The sequence below is a fragment of the Schistocerca americana genome, chromosome 7 (assembly GCF_021461395.2).
Source record: "Schistocerca americana isolate TAMUIC-IGC-003095 chromosome 7, iqSchAmer2.1, whole genome shotgun sequence".
Taxonomy (NCBI): Eukaryota; Metazoa; Arthropoda; class Insecta; order Orthoptera; family Acrididae; genus Schistocerca; species Schistocerca americana.
The window spans coordinates 350,034,502-350,060,280 of record NC_060125.1 but is presented as its reverse complement, the minus strand read 5'-3'; positions in this window follow the sequence as shown (position 1 = coordinate 350,060,280).

The following is a 25,779-nucleotide window of genomic DNA, read 5'->3' as shown; positions in this document are numbered from 1 at the left end:
CCACACACGGTATGTAACGAACTGGAGACTCAAAGACTCAGAACGCTGGCACAGTATACGCACGGGGAACTCTCTAAACCACTGAGCAAGCATCCGGCAACCTGGTGCAAACCGAAAGCCACCCACGCGGCTCTTTCGAAACAAGAGAAGCATCCAATTCGCCACCGGCCACAGGCGATTCCTAGTAACGTTTGAATAACAATGACAATACTCAATCCCAATAACCATTCAAATTATCATAAAAATTACAACAATTAAAAAGTTAAGAACGACGAGGCGCTCCCAAAAGCCGCATTATTCGCAGCCACTGGTTTCACGTATAGACCCATCTTCAGGTTTAACTGTAAAAAATACAAATGAGGGTGTGAAATTTTTGAAACTGTAGAAATACGAAACCATAGTGATGGCATTTAGCAAGAACCAATGACGAGTGCTCTCAATGGTTACAGTTCCATAATGTAGATGGACAATTACGGAGTCCCAGCCTTAGGGAAGTTATCTACGTTAAAAGTCAAACCACAATGGTGGTTATCGTAATAAAACTCCGTATAGTTGTGGGAAGGTTTATATTGGAACAACAAAAAGAACTGTGTATACCCGCTTAACCGAACATAAAAGAAATTGTCGACTAGGACATGCCGACAAATCAGCTGTAGCGGAACCTGTTTTTAAAGAGGGTGATCATGAAATAAAATTTAGTGACACGAGCGTACTAGCCAGGACATAGCATTATCATGCACATACGTATAAGGAAGCTATAGAGATTCAGAAACACCACAATAATTTAAACAGAAAAGAAGAAGGCTTAAAGTTAGACAAGATATGGCGGTCGACTTTGTACCAACGATGTGACAATCGATTACCTTCAATCGAGGATAATGACTTTAGACAGAGACAGACTTACAGTTAGCCCCATGCGACGTGTGGTGGTGCCCTCTATGCGCTCTACATAAACGGGACCTCCACGGCCTGGCAGCCAGACGTTGACTCACCTCAGAAGATGTTGCCGTAGTTGGCAACAAAACGTCTGGAAAAAGAAGTTTTACAGATCGACCACGGCCTCTCAGCCCGGAAGTTTTAACTAATGAAAATTCAGAACCTCCAAGAGATTATTTTAAAAATGTACTCAGCATGACTGCTGAATGAGCCAGGTCGAGAAAAAGGCAAGGGAAAAACTATTAATGAATAAAACATTACTGTGAACAGGGACAAAATGCTTAAAAACAGCTAACGTCTAAGAAAAGTATTATGAGAAGTCGGGAAAGATTATCCCAAAAATAATACTCCAGTATGGAATCAAAACGTCTAGAATGGAGGAAATATAAAATATACGAGGGTCACTCCAAAAGAAATGCACAGCATTTTTTAAAAAAAATCCATCTTTTATTCTACATGTTTGAAAGCTTTACAGTGTGTAGATACATCCTTTAGGAACAATATTTTCATTTCTCCACATAATTTCCATCCCTCTCAACTGCCTTACGCAATCTTGGAACCAGCGCCTGTACACCCACATGGTAAAATTCTGGACCAACCTGTTGGAGACACTGTTTGGCAGCGTGCACAAGGGAGTCATCATCTTCAAACCTTGTTCACAAAGAAAGTCTTTCAGTTTCCCAAAGAGATGATAGTCACACCAAGCCAGGTCAGGACTGTAAGGTGGGTGTTTCAGTGTTGTCCATCCGGGTTTTATGATCGCTTCCATGGTTTTTTGACTGTCATGTGACCGTGCATTGTCGTGCAACAGCAAAACATCTTGCTTTTGCCGATGTGGTCGAACACGACTCAGTCGAGCTTGAAGTTTCTTCAGTGTCGTCACATATGCATCAGAATTTATGGTGATTCCACTTGGCATGATGTCCACAAGCAAGAGTCCTTCAGAATCGAAAAACACCGTAGCCATAACTTTTCCTGCAGAAAGTGTGGTTTTGAATTTTTTTCTTGGGAGAATTTGCATGATGCCACTCCATCGATTGCCTCTTCATCTCTAGTGAAAAATGATGGAGCCATGTTTCATCACCTGTCACAATTCTTCCAAGAAATTCATCTCCACCATTCTCGTACTGTTCCAAAAGTTCGCTGCATACCGTTTTTCTTGTTTCTTTGTGAGCCACCGTCAACATCCTGGGAACCCACCTGGCACAAACCTTTTTTAACACCAACACTTTCAGTATTCTGCAAACACTTCCTTCCCATATCCCAATGTAGCACGACAATTCGTTAACTGTGATGCCTCTGTCAGCAGTCACCAATTCGTTAACTCTCTGCACATTGTCTGGAGTGTGTGCAGTACGAGACCAGCCGCTGCGAGAACAATCCTCAATATTGCCGTGGCCGCTTTCATCACATAACCTGCTTTCCCACCGACTAACTGTACTGCGATGGACAGCAGCATCTCCATACACCTTTTTCAACCTCTTGTGGATGTTCCCGACTGTCTCGTTCTCACAGCACAGGAAATCTATGACAGCACGTTCGTTCGGACGATCGTCAAGTGTAGCAGTCATCTTGAAGACATGCTGTGACAGCACCACTCACGGGAACAGGTTGAACTAAGTTTGAAAACAAGTGGGAAGGATGTATCTACACACTGTAAAACTTTCACACATGCCGAATGAAAACAGTATTTTTACAAAAATAGAGTGTGTTTTTCTTTTGGAGTGACCCTCGTAGGTTACCAGGTTAATATCCTCCGTGTACTTATAATACTTTTCCTAAGTGTTACTTACTTTTAGGCATTTTGTCCCTGTTCACAGTAATGTTCCATTTAATATTAATTTTTCTCCGTCTTCTACTTGGCCTGGCCCACTCAGCGCTCACGCTGTGTACATTTTTACAAGCATCTTTTTGGGTTTTTGGCATATTCAGTTTTATTATGACAACTCACCGTTGTGGTTTGGTTTTTAACGTGATTAACTTCCAGAAAGCTGGGACTCCGTAATTGTCCATCTACATTGGGAATACTCGTCATTGATTCTTGCCGAATGTCAACACTGTGGCTTTGTATTTCTACTATTTCAAATGTTTCACACTGTCATTTATATATTTTTTCCAGATAAACCTGAAGATGCGTCTATACTGACGTGAAACCGGAAGCTGCGAATAAAGCACCTTCATACAGCTATGTGGCTTTTGGAAACACCACATGGTTCTTGATTTTTCAATTGTCTCTGAGCTGTGGTTTCCCTCCTCAGAAAGTTGTTTGTAGCTATTAGCGTAGAAGCAGCCACTATTGGGGAGCCAATCAGTCACGACCCACCATTCTAAACACTCAAATAACTCCATGAAGCGAGGCTCGTCATTGGCAAGAAGGTGACGCCGTGACTTGCGGACACCAGAGACTTGCGGACGCTTTACGCTGCATAACAATATGTAACGCCATAGCGGCTGCGAGTAGTAAAGTTAAAGCTACACACAGCTAATTGCCTTCAGCGGTCGCTCCCGCCTGATTAATACGGATATACAGGGTGCATAAAAAAATGTATACACACTTTGAACTGTCATAGACAATTTATTTCCCGTTCTACAAGGTTAAATATCTGTGAGAAAGTAACGTTGTGTTTCTTCAGCAGGTGGCAGCAGTGGCAAGGAAGTAACATGGCGGACGTGCGTTTAAGCTTTGAAGCGTGGAAGCAGATAATTTAGTGGTACTGGAAGTTTGAGAATGTAGCTGCGGTTCGAAGACAGTGAAGAAGTGAGTATGGTACAGAACCACCTTCAAGGTTAACAATTACACGTCTACGAGACAAATTCGAATTTCGTGGAACAGTGTGTGATGTGCATAAAGGTCGATCAGTACGACCTCGTACAGCTACAAGTGATGATTCCACAACTGCGGTCTTGGAACTGTTTCAGCGTTCGCCTCAAAAATCTTCAAGGCAAGCGGCATGTAAGAGTAATGTAAGTGCTGGTAGTGTGCTACGCATTCTGAAGAAAGGCAAGTTTCGTGTGTACATTCCAAGGCTGGTGCAACAGCTAAGTGACAACGATCCAGATCGAAGGTTAGAATTTTGCGAATGGGTTAAAAGGAGATGGTGTGACGTGAACTGGGATTTATGGGTAGCATAATTTGGTCAGATGAAGCCCAATTCAAACTCAATGGAACTGTCAATAGGCACAATTGTGTGTACTGGGCTGAAGATAATCTTCACATTACAGTTGAAAAGGCTGCGAATTAGCCTGGTGTAAATGTGTGGTGTGGTTTGTCTGCAAGGGGACTCATTGGGCCTTCCCGCTTTGAAGGTACTGTTACTGGAGAAACGTACCTAACAATGCTTGCTGACTCCATATTCCCTGCCATTCGTGTATTATACGGTAATGATGAGTTTTATTTCCAACAAGATGGTGCCCCGCCGCACTATCATAGGGATGTACGAGCATACCTGGATCACAATGTGATAGGCCAGTGGATAGGACACAGGAGACCAATCGAGTTTCCCGCACGCTCTCAAAACCTCACGCCGCTGGATTTCTTCTTATGGGGCACAGTAAAAGATGAGGTGTACAAACGTAAACCACGTAACCTCGACACACTTTAGAATGAGATTCAGGCGGTGTGCGCAGAAATCTCATTGGACACTTTGGTACGATGTACGGAATCAGTGGTGACTCGTACTCAGAAATGTATTGATGCTGAAGGCCACGAGTTTGAACATTAATCACATTTGCAAAGTACATTTATTTTTCCAGTTGGACTTTAAGCTTTCCATTTCCAGAAATTTAACGTTGTAGAACTGGAAATAAATTTTCTACGACGCTTCAAAGTGTGTATACATTTTTTTGACGCAACCTGTATACGTTTTGGCTGCTTAAGTGACTTGAGAGGTCACTCCCGCGTAGTTAACACAGATAGATGCGTCTGCGCTGGTCAAGTGTTGCGCGGCTGCGCATTTAATAATTAATAACCCTGCTCTATGAAAGGATCCTTTTCATCAAGTTGAGGACACAGTCACAGTATGGTATAGTGACCACTGGCATCGATTAATGTCTTAGCTAATAAACATTTTTATGTAGCGTAAATCCGGGGAAAGTTGGATCATTGGGTGAGACGGAGCTGTATCGTACTTCACAAATGCGACTCTAGCGAGCAGCGCCTGCTGCTTGTGAGAAACTCTTTAATGTGTGAACAAATGCGGTGCAGAAGTGTTACTGTTATTTTTGTGTTAGTTCTGAAGAAAAATCAAATTCTCTGTTTTGGCAAGACAGAAAGTTTTATCGTATAGTCACATAATTTTAGTATTAAAGGTTATTTTACGAAATACTGATGCAGTGTTTTTACACTACTGGCCATTAAAATTGCTACATCACGAAGATGACGTGCTACAGACGCGCAATTTAACCGACAGGAAGAAGATGCTGTTTTATGCAAATGATTAGCTTTTCAGAGCATCCACACAAGGTCGGCGCCGGTGGCGACACCTACAGCGTGCTGACGTGAGGAAAATTTCCAACCGATTTCTCATACACAAACAGCAGTTGACCGGCGTTGCCTGGTGAAACGTTATTGTGATGCCTCGTGTAAGGAGAGAAATGTGTATCATCACTTATCCGACTTTTATAAAGATCGGATTGTAGCCTGTCGCGATTGCGGTTTATCGTATCGCGACACTGCTGCTCGCGTTGGTCGAGATCCAATGACTGTTAGCAGAATATGGAATCGGTGGGTTCAGGAGGGGTAATACGGAACGCCGTGCTGGATCCCAACGGCCTCGTATCACTAGCAGTCGAGATGACAGGCATCTTATCCACATGGCTGTAACGGATCGTGCAGCCACGTCTCGATCCCTGAGTCAACAGATGGAGACGTTTGCAAGACAACAACCATCTGCACGAACAGTTCGACGACGTTTGCAGCAGCATGGACTATGACCTCGGAGACCATTTCTGCGGTTACCCTTGACGTTGCATCACAGACAGGAGCGCCTGCGATGGTGTACTCGACGACGAACCTGGGTGCACGAATGGCAAAACGTCATTTTTTCGGATGAATCCAGGTTCTGTTTACAGCATCATGATGGTCGCATCCGTGTTTGGTGACATCGCGGTGAACGCACATTGGAAGCGTGTATTCGTCATCGCCATACTGGCGTATCACCAGGCGTGATGGTATGGGGTGCCATTGGTTACACGTCCCGGTCACCTCTTGTTCGCATTGACGGCACTTTTAACAGTGGACGTTACATTTAATATGTGTTACGACCCTTCATTCGATCCCTGTGAAACCCTACATTTCAGCGTGATAATGCACGATCGCCTGTTGCAGGTCCTGCACGGGCCTTCCTGGATACAGAAAATGTTCGACTGCTGCCCTGGCCAGCACATTCTCCAGATCTCTCACCAACTGAAAACGTCTGGTCAATGGTGGCCTAGCTACTGGCTCGTCACAATACGCGTCACTACTCTTGATGAACTGTGGTATCGTGTTGCAGCTGCATGTGCAGCTGTACCTGTACACACCATCCAAGCTCTATTTGACTCAATGCCCAGGCGTATCAACGCCGTTATTATGGCCAGAGGCGGTTGTTCTGGGTACTGACTTCTCAGGATCTATGCACACAAATTACGTGAAAATGTCAGTTCTAGTATAATATATTTGTCCAATGAATATCCGTTTATCATTTGCATTTCTTCTTGGTGTAGCAATTTTAATGGCCAGTAGTGTAGGTACGGAGAGCTGGCTAAAGCCGAAAATAAGTTCATCCGAATTTTTTTCAAACTTCGTAACAGTTTTCAGAAAGGATAGATTAAATACAGTTTGTGGTGGAGTATTTATTGCTGTCTGAGGTAGTTTGCTTTGTAGTGAAACTGAATTAGATATTTCCTGCGAAATAATATGGGTAGAGGCTATACTTGATAGTCAGACTAAATTATTAATTGGATCGTTTTTACCTACTCCCCGATTCGGAATATATAGTTGCTGAACAGTTCAAAGAAAACTTGAGTCTCATTTTAAATAGTTACCTCTCTCATACAATTATAGTCGGTGGCGACTTCTATCTACCCTCGATATCCTGGAAAAATTATACGTTTAAAGCAGGCTGCAGGCATAAAACGTCATCTGGAATTGTACTCAATGCTTTCTCAGAAAATTGTTTTGAACAAATAGTTCATGAGCCCACTCGAAGCGTAAATGGTTGCGAAAGCATACTTGACCTCTTAGCAACAAATAATCCTGGACAAATAGGGAGTATCATGACGAACACAGGGGTTAGCGATCACAAAGCAGTTGCTGTTAGGCTGAATATCTAAACACCCACCACCTTTAAAAAAAATGCAAAGTACATCTATTTAAAAAGCTGATAAAATGCTCTTAACGCCTTTTTGAGAGACCATCTCCACTCCTTCCGATATGATCACATAAGCGTAGAAAATATGTGGGATGAGTTCAAAGAAGTAGTATCGACATCAGTTGAGAGATATGTACCACATAAATTAACAAATGTTGGTACTGATCCCCCATGGTACACAAAAGGGGTCAGATCGCTGTTGCAGAAGCAGCGAGAAAAGCTTGCCAAATTTAAAAGAACGCAAAATCCCCAAGGCTGGCAAAGGTTTGCAGAAGTTCGAAATATAGAGCGTGCATCAGTGCGAGATGCTTTTAATAATTTCCACAACGAAACCCTGTCTCGGAATCTGGCAGAAAACCCAAAAGGATTCTGGTCATATATAAAGCACACCAGTTGAAAGACGCAGTCAATACCTTCACTGCGCGATAACAGCGGTGAAGTCACTGATGACAGTGCCACTAAAGCAGAGTTATTAAACACGGTTTTCCGATACTCGTTCACCAAAGAAGACGAAGTAAATATTCCTGAATTCCAATCAAGAACAACTGCCAAGATGAGAAACATAGAAGTATATATCCTCGGTGTAGCAAAGCAGCTTAAATCACTTAATAAAGGCAAGGATTCCGGTTCAGATTGTATACCAGTCAGTTTCCTTTCAGAGTATGCTGACGCAATAGCTCCATATTTAGTAATTATATAAAACTGCCCGCTTACAGGAAGTCCCGTACCTAAGCACTGGAAAATTGCTCAAGTCACACCAATACCCAAAAAGGGAAACGAGTAATCTGCTGAATTACAGGCCCATATCACAAACGTCGATTTGCAGTAGGGTTTTGGAACATATACTGTGTTCGAACATTATGAATTACCTCGAGGGAAACGATTTATTGACACATAGTCAGCACGGATTCAGGAAACATCGTTCTTGCGAAAGACAACTAGCTCTTTATACTCATGAAGTAATGAGTGCTTTCGACAGGGGATGTCAAATTCATTTTATATTTTTAGATTTCCAGAAGGCTTTCGACATCCTTCCTCACAAGCGACTTCTAACCAAACTGTTTGCCTTTGGAAAATCGCATCAGTTATGCGACTGGATTCGTGATTTCCTGTCAGAAAGGTCGCAGTTCGTAGTAATAGACAGAAAGTCGTCGAGTAAAACAGAAGTAATATCCGGCGTTCCCTAAGGGAGGCAATCTGAGTAGCCCTCTTAGATTATTTGCAGACGATGCTGTCATTTGCCGTCATGTAAAGTCATCAGATGACCAAAACGAATTGTAAAATGCTTTAGATACGATATCTGAGTGGTGCGAAAATTGGCAGTTGACCCTGAATAAAGAAAAGTGTGAAGTTATTCGTATGAATACTAGAAGAAATCAGCTAAATTTGGATTACGCGATAAGTCACACAAATCTGAAGACTGTAAATTCAACTAAATACTTTACAATTACAATTACAAATAACCTAAATTGGCACGATCACGTGGATAATGTTGTGGGTAGAGCAAATCAAAGACTGTGATTCATTGGCAGAACACTTAGAAGGTGCAACAGATCTACTAAAGAGACTGCTTACACTACATTTGTCCGCCATATTCTGGAGTATTGCTGTGCGGTGTGGCATTCGCATCGGTTGGGACTGACGGATGACATCGAAAAAATTCAAAGAAGGGCGGCTCGTTTTGTTTTATCGCGAAATAGGGGAGATAGTGCCACAGACATGATACGTGAATTGGAATGGCAATCATTAAAACAAAGGCGTTTATCGTAGCGACGGGATCTTCTCATGAAATTTCAATCACCAGTTTTCCCCTCCGACTGCGGAAACATTTTGTTGGCACCCACCTACATACGGAGATATGTTTATCACGATAAAATAAGAGAAATCAGGGCTCGCACGGAAAAATTTAAGTGCTCGTTTTTCCCGCGCGCTGTTCTAGAGTGGAACGGTAGAGAGACAGCTTGAAGGTGGTTCATTGAAACCTCTGCCAGGCACTTTATTGTGAGTTGTAGAGTAATCACGTAGATGTAGATGAAATCGCAAGGGAATCTAGCATGAGACAGAGTTATGTTGTTCATGTTCTGCATCGCCATAAATATCATCCTTACCGTATCAGTCTCCACCAAGAATTAACTGATACGGATTGTATGCGTCGCATTGAATTCTGCCGATGGGCTCAACTTCAGATTCAGAGGGATGACATATTTATTAATTTGATTTTATTTACTGACGAGACTACATTCATGAACCATGGAAATGTTAATTTGCGTTGTGGTGTCACCGCCAGACACCACACTTGCTAGGTGTTAGCCTATAAATCGGCCGCGGTCCATTAGTGTACGTCGGACCCGCGTGTCGCCACTATCAGTGATTGCAGACCGAGCGCCGCCACACGGCAGGTCTAGTCTAGAGAGACTCCCTAGCACTCGCCCCATTTGTACAGCCGACTTGCTAGTGATGGTTCACTGTTTACTTACGTTCTCATTTGCCGAGACGATAGTTTAGCATAGCCTTCAGCTACGTCATTTGCTACCACCTAGCAAGGCGCCATATTCAGTAATTAGAATGAATTCTGAACAGACAGTATTGTAAATCATGTACCGTCAAGAGCGACGTTCATCATTAATGGATTTAAGTTAAGTATCAAACTACTTACGTCCGCATTCTGAATTCTAATTCCTTGTCATGTTCCAGACCTCACGTCAGTATAGTTCTTCCCTCCTCACGCCAGCCTGCGTGAGCTAAAACGCGTGCATTTCGGCCTCCTCTAGTAACACGGCGTTGGCTCTTATGCCAAACCAACATGCGTAACATGCGTTTTTGGGAAACTGAAAATCCATGTTGGCTGCAGCAAGTTGGACACCAAAACCCGTAGTCGGCGAATGTATGGTGAGTGATTCTGGAGGACAGAATTACAGGCCCCTATTTCATCGCAGGAAATCTTAATGGTAGGAAATATTAGGTCTGTTATTGGAAGAAATATCTATAGGAACAAGGAACAGATTGTGGTATCAACACGATGGGTGTCCGGTACAAGTTTCGCTGATGTCTAGAAATCAGTTGCAGAGACAATTCCCAAATCGTTGGATTGGACGCGGAGGAGATGTGTCGTGGCCGGCTCGTTCGCCAGACTTGACACGTCTGGATTTTTTATTGAGGGGATTCGTAAAAGACATTATTTATAAAGTCGTTCCAACTACACCTGAAGATATTCGAGAGTGAATTGTTAGAGCATATGCTTCGATAAGTGCCGAAGTGATAAGGAATAACACTCAGTCGACAATAAGAAGATTGAAGCACTGCATTGATAGCAATGGTCATCAATTCGAACAGCTTCTGTAAATGGACCTTCATGCCACCTTTTTGACCTCCGTTGACCTTCAAAGACCTTACTGTTACTCATCATTGGATTCGTCTCGATTGCCGCTATCAGAAAATAAGTGCCAAACTATAGCATCCCATTTAAAAAAACAAAGTTCATATCTCTGAAGCGACCCCACCTTGCAACAAAAAACCAACGTCATATTATTGCCCTCGTTGTCCCATGCAACTTTTGTTCCACAAACTTTTCAGCTCTAATCATACTTTCGGAGTTATTCTTGGTGGCAGTACTTAGAGACTCACCCTGTATATTATACTTAAATTTATGTGTCACTCTATACGAACATGCTGCCAGAAGTCAAAAAAGTTGAAAAACACACAAATTTTATGCTGAAGGACAAAAGTGGTTCAGCTCTCCCAAACTTACCCTCTTCTTTACCCTTGCACCATGAACTTTCACACAAGTTTCAAAGAAATAAAAATCAGATTATTTTCTTTGTGTGTGTGAAATCTTATAGGACTTAACTCCTAAGGTCATCAGTCCCTAAGCTTACACATTACGTAACCTAAATTATCCTAAGGACAAACACAGACACCCATGCCCAAGGGAGGACTCGAACATCCGCCGGGACCAGCCGCACAGTCCATGACTGCAGCGCCCTAGACCGCTCGGCTAATGCCGCGCGGCTTATTTTCTTTCATATTAAATAATTAGTTAATGCAGTTCTCTCTGGCATTTGTTTGTAAACATCATGGGATCTATATATTTTATGTGCGTAAGATTAGAAGACATTCAAAATCTCGCTACACACCTGACGTGTATCACGACACACTAACGTGTAGCGCGCTTGATAAGCGGTGTTCTAGTGTCGCTATCAGTTTGGAAGTTGTTACAATCACCAAGGGCAGGCCTTTTTATATTACAGCTGCTACGCATATCGAAAATTTATGGAATCTAAAGATGTTGTTACGTGGGTGTGCTTACGTGACAAGTCCCACCATTGCAAAGACCTCTGTGGATCACCCGACAAAGCACCTCTAGGAGTGAAGATGGAGATGGCGAAGAAGATCGGTAGAACCTACTGCTGTGCCTTGGAGTGTGCACCATCCCCCGAAGCACAGGAAGAAGGACGTGAAACAGTTGCTTTCTTTCCACATGGTTGGAGCATATCCTCCATAATCGAGCGAATTTTAAAAATATTTAAGATTATGACTTCGTCCCGTCCACGACCCAAAGCTGGTGGACTCATTGGCACTGTTAAAGGTAATTCGGAAGGAAGGAAGGAAGACCGGGTTTAATGTCCTATGGAAATCAAGGTCATTAGAGGTGGAGGAAAAGCTCTGATTGTGTCAAGGATAGGAAAGGGAATCGGCCGTGGCCTTTCAAAGGAAGCGTCCCGGGATTTGCTTGAAACGATTTAAGGAAATCATGGAAAACCTAAATCTGGATGGCCGGACGGGCGTTTGAACCGTCGTCCGCCCGAATCCGAGCCCAGTTTGCTAACCACAACGCCACCTCACTCGCCAAAAAAAGAAAAAAAAGATAATTTGGGACTAATTAAGCGTGGAGAACTGAATATGTACTGTGTATGTGAAAGTGAGACAGTCCATTTGCAGAAAACAACGCAATAATACCTTATGATACATTATTCACTGTTTAGTTTGTTGCTGTACGTTTGCTTGGATTGATTAAAATACTAGTATCATCTGAAAAAATATCTGTTGATTACGCGTTTGATGGAAGGTCATTTATATATGTGAGAAAAAATAGTGCACAAACGTAGGTGCAAGGAAGGTAGCTGTGAACAAAACACGAGTCACACTAAAGATAACGCGCTTCATTGACGAACTCCGTAACCGATTTCTCCCCAGTCGAATTATTAAATACAAATTTCTGTAATCTTTTGATTAGATATGCTACTGTCCACTGGTAGGCTATACCACCAGTGAATACTTCATCCATGAAGGACGGCATTTGACGGTTGAAACTGTTGATAAATACAAATAGAACAGCTGTCTGCGTCAGTCACTTGCTTATTTTGGCACTACGGGTTTCGATCGTTGACACCATAAGTTCTCCACCTGAGAATGACGGTATGAACCATCGAACAGCGTAGTGGCGAAGTAAGTGACTCACGCCTAAAACTGTTTCGTTTGATTATACCATCAGTTCTGTAAAATCTTATTTATCTGGGAGGATGACGAATTTTCAATCATTCAGATGAAGGAGAAGGTACTCGTACTTAAAATATGATACTAAAAATCACTTTTCCCTATTAGAAGAGCCTGTTTATCGTAAGTGGACTTCCCTAAATTCAGAAACTACAGTAGTTGGAGAGCAAAAATTAGCAACGCAGGCACAGCTATCACGAGAACCAGTGCTGGCACCTTATCATGTCCGCCGGCCTGTGTGGCCGACCGGTTCTAGGCGCCTCAGTTTGGAACCGCGCGACTGCTACGGACGCAGGTTCGAATCCTGCCTCGGGTATAGATGTGTGTGACGTCGTTAGGTTAGTTAGGTTAAGTAGTTCTAAGTTCTAGGAGACTGATGACCTCAGATGTCAAGTCCCATAGTGCTCAGAGCCATTTGAACCATTTGAACCGTATCATGTCCTTCCCTTTATAGGAAAAGGAAAGATAGCGCCAAGCGTATGTATTCGAAGCATGCGTATGTTTCTCACCAAGGCGCTCTCCAAACTCAAAATGGCGATGGCATCTTCTTACCTTACACCACCTCAAATGGAGACACTTCAGTGCTGGTATTTATTTTCGTAATACGCACACTGGCCACAAAAGATAAATACTTGTCCGAATCCTTATGCTCAGACTTCACATAATAACTAAGCATCCTTCCAGTCATCCAATGAACCTACTGCATCCTTCCATTTGACTGAGGATGAGGTGGACTAATTCTTAATTTCTTCACTCAATTAGGCTCATTATGAAGTCCGTCACTGGATTGTTATTACTGTTTCTAGCAGCCCAAATTTCGACACCCATCTATTCAACGACGTTTGTGCGATTGGGATTGTCTGCTCGTCTGGTATTGGTACCATCTCAATGTTACACCAGAACTATGTTACTCTGTGCACCAGGATAAGCATCTCTCTCTCTGTCACAGAATAATTTCTATCAGCTCCATTCGGTTGTCTCGGCGTAAAGGCAATAGTGTTCTGTTCTATCGACTTCCAGGCTCAAAATGGACTCAAGAGTATGGCTTGATGCTTCATAAGATAATATAAATTCCTTTCGAAAATCTGGGGACACCAACACTGGACTCGACGTCAGTGCTTACCTTAAATCGACAAACGCTTCTGACAGTGCTCAGACCACACAAATTGGATACCTTTCCTTAGTAATAGTATAAGCAGTAGTGTTCTATCTGCAAACCTTCTTGCCGGCTGCGGTGGTCTAGCGGTTCTGGCGCTGCAGTCCGGAACCGCGGGACTGCTACGGTCGCAGGTTCGAATCCTGCCTCGGGCATGGGTGTGTGTGATGTCCTTAGGTTAGTTAGTTTCAAGTAGTTCTAAGTTCTAGGGGACTTATGACCTAAGATGTTGAGTCCCATAGTGCTCAGAGCCATTTTTTTTTTTTGCAAACCTTCTTACAAATTTCCTGCAATACTTCATGGGGCCAGGAAAGACTGTAACTTCTTGCTTGTCCCTGGTACTTGAAAATCTCACACCACCTACATTACTGTTCATTAAAATTGCTACACCACAAAGATGACGTGCTACAGACGCGAAATTTAACCGACAGGAAGAAGTGCTGTGATATGCAAATGATTAGTTTTTCATAGCATTCACACAAGGTTGGCGCCGGTGGCGACACCTACAACATGCTGACATGAGGAAAGTTTCCAACCGATTTCTCATACAAAAACTGCAGTTGACCAGCGTTGCCTGGTGAAACGTTGTTATCCCTCGTGCAAGGAGGGGAAATGCGTACCATCACGTTTCCGACTTTGATAAAGGTCGGATTGTAGCCTATCGCGATTGCAGTTTATCGAATCGCGACATTGCTTCTCGCGCTCGTCGAGATCCAATGACTGTTAGCAGAATATGGACTCGGTGGGTTCAGGAGGGTAATACGGAACGCCGTGGTGGATCACAACGGCTTCGTATCACTAGAAGTGGAGATGACAGGCATCTCATCCGCATGGCTGTAACGGATCGTGCAGCCACGTCTCGATCCCTGAGTCAACAGATGGGGACGTTTGCAAGACAACAACCACCTGCACGAACAGTTCGACGACGCTTGCAGCAGCATGGACTATCAGCTCGGAGACTATGGCTGCGGTTATCTTTGACGCTGCATCACAGACAGGAGCGCCTGCGATGGTGTACTCAACGACGAACCTGGGTGCGCGAATGGCAAAACGCATTTTTTCGGATGAATCCAGGTTCTGTTTACAGCATCATGATGGTCGCATCCGTGTTTGGTGACATCGCGGTGAACGCACATTGGAACCGTGTATTCGTCATCGTCATACTGACGTATCACCCAGCGTGATGGTATGGGGTGCCATTGGTTACACGTCTCGGTCACCTCTTGTTCGTAATGACAGCACTTTGAACAGTGCACGTTAGATTTTAAATCTGTTACAACCCGTGGCTCTACCCTTCATTCGATCCCTGCGAAACCCTACATTTCAATAGGATAATGCACGACCCCACGTTACAGGTCCTGTACGGGCCTTTCTGGATACGGAAAATGTTCGATTGCTGCCCTGGCCAGCACATTCTCCAGATATCTCACCAACTGAAAACTTCTGGTCAATGGTGGCCGAGTAACTGGCTCGTCACAATACGCCAGTCACTAATCTTAATGAACTGAGCTATCGTGTTGAAGCTGCATGGGCAGCTGTACCTGTACGCGCCATCCAAGCTCTGTTTGACTCAATGCCCAGGCGTATGAAGGCCGTTATTACGGCCAGAGGTGGTTGTTCTGGGTACTGATTTCTCGGGATCTAACTACCGAAATTGCGTGAAAATGTAATCACATGTCAGTTATAGTATAATATATTAGTCCAATGAATACCCGTTTATCATCTGCATTTCTTCTTGGTGTAGCAATTTTAACGGCCAGTAGTGTATTTATTGCATTTGCTTTTACTGAGAACGCCTTTCGGCGGTTCTGGGGTATCCGTCTCACCCAGACCACTCCTACCATTACTCCTATAATACTGCTACTGGTTCATACCACCACTACCGTCATTCCAACAAAGCCACTGATAGTTCATATCAGCCATATTATTCCATGGCTGGTGGCATTGCCTCTGCACATGCCCTGAACGTCCACAATTAAACATCGTACATTCGCCGCAAACATATTTCGTCGATCTCTTAACCCCGTCACAGCATCAGACTCCTCAAATTCGATTGCTGGCCTAACTGAGAGATACAGATCCCCAGATGCACCAGTGCGCACCCTCCCAGACATTTCTGGCGCTAAGCTCCTCAGGAAAGCCTCAAGCGTCATTTTCTCAGCTTTATGTACCAACACCTTGTTTACCTAATCACTCTGTGTCAGCTCATACCTATCACATTAAGTTTTCCAATTCTGTCCGCAAAACCCTCTCTTCATAAGGCTCTTAGAAATCAGACTTGACTGCTCAAGAAAAAAGCCGCGCACTATTCTACTTGTTATATCTCTGTATCAATCCTTGCCTGAGTTGCTCAAACGTTTATGTGTTGTCCACTGCCTCCCTGCAACGTACAAATGTATTCGCTTCTCCTGACAGGCGCAATCTTGCTATTTGCAGCAACTGTTTGTCCGACAAACGCCCTAAGTTAGGTGACGACGAGGGATCCTCCATACTCTCGGACGACATTCTGGAAAAGAGTGAAACAGGGTTCACAACAACCCCAACTATTCATCTTTCTCTGCTAGCTTATTGCTGACAAATATATTCTCTATCCTTTAATGTGCTACCTGATCAGTTAACGATTCCATAGCTTACCCACCGGTGACACATTGTGTCTCTGATTTCGCCACTGAATCACTCTTACTAATATTTACGAATTCAACAACAACAATCCAACAGTGACAAGAACAGTACACTTCTTAGTAAATAATACTACCCCACTTATTTCTGATGCCTCATCAAGAGCTACCAAGACTTCACTTATCGCCTCACCTTATAGCCAACAAGACGACACGCACAACAAACAAGTGCCACAGACTCATCGTAAGGGGCAGAATGCCCCAGTAAATTACACTGTGCAGATCACACGGGCTCTAGGTATTTAAATCTAGAATTGCCTTAAGCTAACAGACATCCATCGGTTCCTCCAGCTTTACAAAAGTAACTTTCCAGCTCTGTAGACCCCTGAGTCTAATTTAGGTAGTGACACTAGATTGGATTTGCCACAAATTTGTCAGTTATTTTCTTTTCTAACATGTCACAGTTTACGTTTACATAATTTCGATGTACACTCATCAGACACTAAACAGTGACCCTCCTTCTCTCACAGTACTGCTAAAGCCAAGTCTTTACACTTTGAAGTGTACTAATAAAAATGATGGTATTCTCAATGGAATAGTACCAAAATTCTTACTGCTTTTTTTTATTCAAGGGGAAAAAGATTTCGTTAAACACGTCAGTGACTTCTATATCTGTTAATTTAGCTTCAGGTATATACTTTTCCCCCCCATCTGTAGCATAGGTCTAATTCTCCGCCAATATCATACAAATCGTAAAATTTTTAAACAGATCTGCACGTAGTTTTCTTCATATTCGAGGGACGTAGCTTATTTGTAGCAAAAGCTGGAGTATTTTCTGTTGAATATCGAATAATTAAATGACATGAGTAATTTGATATATGGTACTAAGCGTGAACGTTGCCAGTGTTCGCTGTCATTTCCTTTTGGCAGATTGCTTCTGAATTTTTGCTTACAAGGAAAACGTGAAACAGTACACTAACATGAACAATGACATTGCAATAACCGAATGCAAATGGCGCGCAGATTTTCTCACTGTATAATATACCTTCGTAGAAAATTTTTCCGGAGCTCTCCCAACCTCTGGGAACTGTTGAGCAAATAGTCCGACTGGTTTGTATTTTTCAGACCATATCGTCTCGCACATTTGTGATAAATTGGGAGTGTACTTCCGACTAGTAGCTAATTCCCTAAAAAATTCTATCGTGTCTTTTACGGGGGCAATTATTTCGTAATTCTCGGCCATGCGTTTGTATCGTTCACAACAAGGTTGCGTTTGTGGCTTGAGTAATGAACGAATGAGGGAAGATAACATTTCTTTCTTGAAACAGCTTTTACACCGCTCTCTCTATTTGCCACTGTAAACCAACTGTCGAAGGCAAATGCTACACAAGTTGTCTGCTGAAAGATTGTTACTGACCAATAAACTGTTAGTTGCTTCGGCGACTGATGAGGCATCTTGTGACTTTAGATCTACAAAACTCACAAATTCTTTCTGGATTCTTTCGCCGTAGAACGACATGTCTATTGACAACTGTTCCTTCCCAGCTAAGTTCGCTGTCTCATCAGCCAAGACAGTAAGACATTGCTTTTTTAATATCAGTGCCTGTATTCTCGCAAAGTTTATTAATTCATTTTGTATTTTCTGTGATGAGTAAACAGCATTGCGGTGACAGATTTCCAGATGACACCTTAACTTGTAGTCGCCAGAATTATCTCTTAAATTCACTAAATGTAATAAAACAGCCTCATGTGCATGTTTTCTTCTATGAGGCGTATCATGTATGATGCAAAAAACTATACTGTATTTGCCTGTTCTCATCGATGACGTTCTTTAGAGGGTTCCAGGAGAAAAACGAACTGAGGTTGGAAATCGATGTCCGAAAGCGGCGAGGCAACAGAGCATCGTATTCATAGGAGACAAGGCCTTTCTACGCAGCAGTTCTCAACTGACGATCGTGGCAATTAGTCACCGTCACTGAATAACAAACAAAGTTGCGAGACGTTCCGCCTACGACCCGTCAGCGTACAAGACCCGTTTGATGCCGAAGGGGTTGCCTATTGGCAGGCGCCTGGGCCTATAACTTTGACGCTCTGTAGCATCGTTGGATGACGCTTTCGGACACTGGTTTCTATCCTCGATTTGTTCCTCCCTAAAGACACCATCTACAGCCTCTTGAAGTTTTTCATTGGGAGCCCTTAGCGCAAGGCTTAACAACTCGCTGATTTCGAGAGTAAGCACTCGCTCCTGTTCACCGTCTTACTCGCGAGCAGACAAGTTGCTGCGTGGTGAGGAGCGAGGTAAATGCGCATGCGCCGTGTGTTAGCGACGACGCGGTAGAAGCGACAACTGCGAAACAGGGGAAGGTCGTTTCTGACAGCGGTGGCATCTAAGAGCAGCAATGACGAGTCGCCATTGTGTAACCCCGACAATGACTTCGCATTTCACTTCGCAGTGCGAGGTATCATCTTTTTACACAAGAAGATGGATAAAGAAAATGTTTAATGTATCATGAGACGCTGAACACTTTCAGTAAATCTAATTTAGACAAGCATTACTTGTCTTACCAAGTCAAAGAATACAGAAATAGAAAAAGTGAAAGATCAAAAAGTTTTGGAACTTAAAAGGAAGCTCCCTGAAAAGAGGAAAGAAGAGGAAGAAAAATGAAGTGAGTGTGCCGTTCGGATGAGCTATAAAACTGTGCTGGTTTTAATATAGTCCTTGCGCCCTTTCATCGTCTGTGATTTAATAAAAGAGTACTTGGCAGTTATACCTCAACGTTTATGACCACCTCAGGTCAAACATTTACGCATGGTGCCGTTGTCAAACATCACAATCAAACATCCCACACAGGCTCTGACATATAACGTTCAAAGCCAGCTTGCAAAATATTTCTTATGAATTTGTTGTATATTCTTTAGCGCTTTGTGAAAGTTATCACAGTCACACAGACAGATGTGACAATCTTAGCAGCGTCAAAGACAGTATAGAAAATATAGAATTATCGAGTAATTTTTTTTTCTTCTCCTTCTCCTTGTTCTTCTTCTTCTTCTTCTTCCTCACTTCATGTATTAGGCAAATCGCTGTTACGGTTCAACCTCTTGTAAAGTCTCCCTGAACTCCTTCTTCAAGTGCATTTGCAATTTAGAGCGTTTACCGGCAATCTTTCACCACCCACACGATCTACATGTCCCTTCCATTTTCTCCTATTTCCCTTTATGATCTCGTTTAGGTTACATATTCCTATTTCCTTATACCTTCATTTCTTTTTCAATCCTCTCTTTTACAACCTTCTACTCTCCTTAGAAATCTCATTTCTTGAGCCTGTTAAGGGTTGATACTGCTGTTGTTTTATAAAACAAAAAAAATGGTTCAAATGGCTCTGAGCACTATGGGACTCAACTGCTGAGGTCATTAGTCCCCTAGAACTTAGAACTAGTTAAACCTAACTAACCTAAGGACATTACAAACATCCATGCCCGAGGCAGGATTCGAACCTGCGACCGTAGCGGTCTTGCGGTTCCAGACTGCAGCGCCTTTAACCGCACGGCCACATCGGCCGGCTATAAAACATAAACTTGATTTTTTTTCTGGCTTTATTCAGCTAACTTTTTACGGTTGTTCCACACATGGATGTAAATGTTCTTAATTTTTGGTCCACGTCATGGTTAGGTTTGTAAGTGATTTCGCATCCTAGATATTTAAAATGTTTTACTTGCTCCGAGATCTTATTATTCGGGACTATCTTGCTGATTCTCTGCCCTCAAATTCCATCACTCCCGTTTTATCTACCGACAAAGTTAGGTTGTAATGTGAGGCTATTTGCTGCAACTTAATAGACTCGTATCTGAAGTTCATCTCCATTGCTTGTAATCCGAGTTAGGTTATATGCATATAAAATTACATTCAGTTTACCATCACGTTCTAAAAGAACTCCATTTATGTTCAACATCTTCCATTTGCTTAAAACTTCATCTACATATATACTGAAGCGTGTTGGAGAAAAACATCTTTGTCGTCCCCCTTTGCTTGCGTTCGTTGGCTTTGTTGTAATATTTCCCGTAGCTATAACAATTTTGGTGTTTTTCTGTAGACTCTTAAAAGCATTTATGAGGTGACGTCGGTAACCTCATTCAGCCATGGTATCCCATAGCATTTCTCTATTCACGTTATCGAATGCTTTCTCAAAATCCACAAAAGCAAGAAGGGTTCCACTAACAAACTCGCCTCATTTCTGTAACTTGTTGCAGAGTAAACTCACTGTCAAAAGTTTATCGTTCTTTTCTAAAACCTGATTGTTCTTCAGAGATTAACTTTTCCACGACATTTTTGAATTTTGTATTCAGGATTTTGACATATAATTTATAGGCTGAATCCAGGAGCCTTATACCTCGATAGTTATACATTTATTTTTACCGCCCTTTTCAAAAACAGGTATTACTTTGGCGCTCAGTCAACGTTTTGGTACCTTCTTATTTCCCCAGCATTTGTTAAATATGTGAAGAAGTCTTAGACGTAGGAATAACCCTTCATATTTCCACAGTTCCATATTAATACCATCTAAAGCATTGATTTTCCTATTTTGTTCTAGCTTTTAGAGATCCCGTCAGTTGTCTTATATCAATGTCGGCCAGGCCTTTTGTGTCATTTAGTTCATATAACGTCTGAATTAGAGCATCATCGTACCATAATTTTTTATAGTGAGGTATCCATTCGTTCTCTCCTATACTATTAGCATGCATAAGATCATCTTCTTGTCTGCTGAGTGATTTCATGATTTTATAAGCGATAGTTAGTCTGCCATGTAAATGATGCTCTATATTATATATATATATATATATATATATATATATATATATATATATATATATATTATTAATCTCCCCCCCCCCCATGAACCATGGACCTTGCCGTTGGTGGGGAGGCGTGCGTGCCTCAGCGATACAGATGGCCGTACCGTAGGGGGATCTGTTGAGAGGCCAGACAAACGCGGGGTTCCTGAAGAGGGGCAGCAGCCTTTTCAGTAGTTGCAGGGGCAACAGTCTAAATGATTGACTGATCTGGCCTTGTAACACTAACCAAAACAGCCTTGCTGTGCTGGTACTGCGAACGGCTGAAAGCAAGGGGAAACTACAGCCGTAATTTTTACCGAGGGCATGAAGCTTTACTGTATGGTTAAATGATGATGGCGTCCTCTTGGGTAAAATATTCCGGAGGTAAAGTAGTCCCCCATTCGGATCTCCCAGCGGCGACGTCATTATCAGGAGAAAGAAAACTGGCGTTCTACGGATCCTATCGGTCCGTGGAATGTCAGGTCCCTTAATTGGGCAGGTAGGTTAGAAAATTTAAAAAGGGAAATGGATAGGTTAAAGTTAGATATAGTGGGAATTAGTGAAGTTCGGTGGCAGGAGGAACAAGACGTCTGGTCAGGTGAATACAGGGTTATAAATACAAAATCAAAAAGGGGTAATGCAGGAGTAGGTTTAATAATGAATAAGAAAATAGGAGTGCGGGTAAGCTACTACAAACAGCATAGTGAACGCGTAATTGTAGCCAAGATAGACACGAAGCCGACGCCTACTAAAGCAGTACAAGTTTATATGCCAACTAGCTCTGCAGATGATGAAGAAATTGATGAAATGTATGATGCGATAAAAGAAATTATTCAGGTAGTGAAGGGAGACGAAAATTTAATAGTCATGGGTGACTGGAATTCGAGAGTAGGAAAAGGAAGAGAAGGAAACATAGTAGGTGGATATGGATTGGGGGGAAAAATGAAAGAGGAGGCCGTCTGGTAGAATTTTGCACAGAGCATAACTTAATCATAGCTAACACTTGGTTCAAAAATCATAAAAGAAGGTTGTATACATGGAAGAATCCTGGAGATACTAAAAGGTATCAGATAGATTATATAATGGTAAGACAGAGATTTAGGAACCAGGTTTTAAATTGTAAGACTTTTCCAGGGGCAGATGTGGACTCTGACCACTATCTATTGGTTATGAACTGTAGATTAAAACTGAAGAAACTGCAAAGAGGTGGGAGTTTAAGGAGATGGGACCTGGATAAACTGACTAAACCAGAGGTTGTAGAGAGTTTCAGGGAGAGCTTAGGGGAACAATTGACAGGAAAGGGGGAAAGAAATACAGTAGAATGGGTAGCTCTGAGGGATGAAGTAGTGAAGGCAGCAGAGGATCATGTAGGTAAAAAGACGAGGGCTAATAGAAATCCTTGGGTAACAGAAGAAACACTGAATTTAATTGATGAAAGGAGAAAATACAAAAATGCAGTAAATGAAGCAGGCAAAAAGGAATACAAACGTCTCAAAAATGAGATTGACAGGAAGTGCAAAATGGCTAAGCAGGGATGGCTACAGGTCAAATGTAAGGATGTAGAGGCTTGTCTCACTATAGGTAAGATAGATCCTGCCTACAGGAAAATTAAAGAGACCTTTCGAGAAAAGAGAACCACTTGTATGAATATCAAGAGCTCAGATGGAAACCCAGTTCTAAGCAAAGAAGGGAAGGCAGAAAGGTGGAATGAGTATATAGAGGGTTTATACAAGGGCGATGTACTTGAGGACAATATTATGGAAATGGAAGAGGATGTAGATGAAGATGAAATGGGAGATAAGATACTGCGTGAAGAATTTGACAGAACACTGATAGACCTGTGTCGAAACAAGGCCTCGGGAGTAGACAACATTCCATTAGAACTACTGACGGCCTTGGGAGAGCCAGTCATGACAAAACTCTACCATCTGGTGAGCAAGATGTATGAGACAGGTGAAATACCCTCAGATTTCAAGAAGAATATAATAATTCCAATCCCAAAGAAAGCAGGTGTTGATAGATGTGAAAATTACCGAACTATCAGTTTAATAAGTCACAGCTGCAAAATATTAACGCAAATTCTTTACAGACGAATGGAAAAACTGGTACAAGCGGACCTTGGGGAAGATCAGTTTGGATTCCGTAGAAATGTTGGAACACGTGAGGCGATACTAACCTTACGACTTATCTTAGAAGAAAGATTAAGAAAAGGCAAACCTACGTTTCTAGCATTTGTAGACTTGGAGAAAGCTTGTGACAATGTTAACTGGAATACTCTCTTTCAAATTCTGAAGGTGGCAGTGGTAAAATACAGGGAGCGAAAGGCTATTTACAATTTGTACAGAAACCAGATGGCAGTTATAAGAGTCGAGGGGCATGAAAGGGAAGCAGTGGTTGGGAAGGGAGTGAGACAGGGTTGTAGCCTCTCCCCAATGTTATTCAATCTGTATATTGAGCAAGCAGTAAAAGAAACAAAGGAAAAATTTGGAGTAGGTATTAAAATTCACGGAGAAGAAATAAAAACTTTGAGGTTCGCTGATGACATTGTAATTCTGTCAGAGACAGCAAAGGACTTGGAAGAGCAGTTGAACGGAATGGACAGTGTCTTGAAAGGAGGATATAAGATGAACATCAACAAAAGCAAAACGAGGATAATGGAATGTAGTCAAATTAAATCGGGTGATGCTAAGGGAATTAGATTAGGAAATGAGACACTTAAAGTAATAAAGGAGTTTTGCTATTTAGGGAGTAAAATAACTGATGAAGGTCGAAGTAGAGAGGATATAAAATGTAGACTGGCAATGGCAAGGAAAGCGTTTCTGAAGAAGAGAAATTTGTTAACATCGAGTATAGATTTAAGTGTCAGGAAGTCGTTTCTGAAAGTATTTGCATGGAGTGTAGCCATGTATGGAAGTGAAACATGGACAATAAATAGTTTGGACAAGAAGAAAATAGAAGCTTTCGAAATGTGGTGCTACAGAAGAACGCTGAAGATTAGATGGGTAGATCACATAACTAATGAGGAGGTATTGAATAGAATTGGGGAGAAGAGGAGTTTGTAGCACAACCTGACAAAAAGAAGGGACCGGTTGGTATGACATGTTTTGAGGCATCAAGGGATCACAAATTTAGCATTGGAGGGCAGCGTGGAGGGTAAAAATCGTAGAGGGAGACCAAGAGATGAATGCACTAAGCAGATTCAGAAGTATGTAGGTTGCAGTAAGTACTGGGAGATGAAGAAGCTTGCACAGGATAGAGTAGCATGGAGAGCTGCATCAAACCAGTCTTAGGACTGAAGACCACAACAACAACAACACATCATTAATAATGTGTTGCCGTGGTACTGCTCGCGTTTTCCGAGTCTACAAAGTGAGCGCCAGGAATGTTGGAAAATAAGTCACGATTCGTAGCGCAACTGAATGGGAAAAATGAAAAAAAGCTTCCAGTGGCCAATTCGCGCTGATCTGCAGCTTGAAGTAACTGATCTGCATAGCGACACGGAGTACACAGACAGTCTAGAGTCCTCCAGGTATTTCCCTCAGGATCGATTTCCTCGTTTACACGAGTCTCCACACGGCCCTCCACCCCGGTCCCCGTCACGATGGACGTGGTACAGTACCCGCTTCTCGCACGTCTAAGCTCATGATCTGCTCGTAGAGCGCACTGGCTGTGAAGCCCTGCTGGTGCTAACTGATTAGGTACACAAAACGTTATGCACCCTGCTACTCTGTTTGATACCTGCCCAGTCTTCGTAGGTAATTCATTATATTTGTAAACTAATATATCATACACTGAACCAATCTGGGTAGGAAGGCTAATGCTGTCAAGCTAAATTTAGTCTGCTTTCCTTATATTTCTTAATTCGTACACTGAAATGTTCTAGATCCTTACAGCTACCTGTTGTTCACAATCCTTCACCGTCAAATAACATGCAATACAAACAAAATAATCTTCATTCTTTGTTAAACCACAAACCATTTACTGCAGAAAGTTCTATTCTTCTTCACACTGTGTTGAAACATTAAGAAAGTCTAACGTTCTCTGTTATACATAATAAATAAGTGGGCGCTTTTAGAAAACAATCTGTTCATTTTAAACTCATCGTAAGAATACTTGAGTTTCAACAACACACGTCCAAAATACGAAAACCTACTGACAAGGGAACGTTCCAAAGTGCCAATAAAAGATTTAGATTGGCGGGTGTGTAGAGGGAGTAAAATAATGAAACGTAATTTTTTGTTTGTGTATAGTTTTACTCTTAAGGCGTAAAACACACCCTGGAAGGTAATGTGCCATATCATCTTCGGAAGGAGACTCTTCGAAACGATGATAAACAAAAAACCTTTCTTATATCAGTGTTAATGTGCAATTAATGTTCTTTACAACTGATTAATCG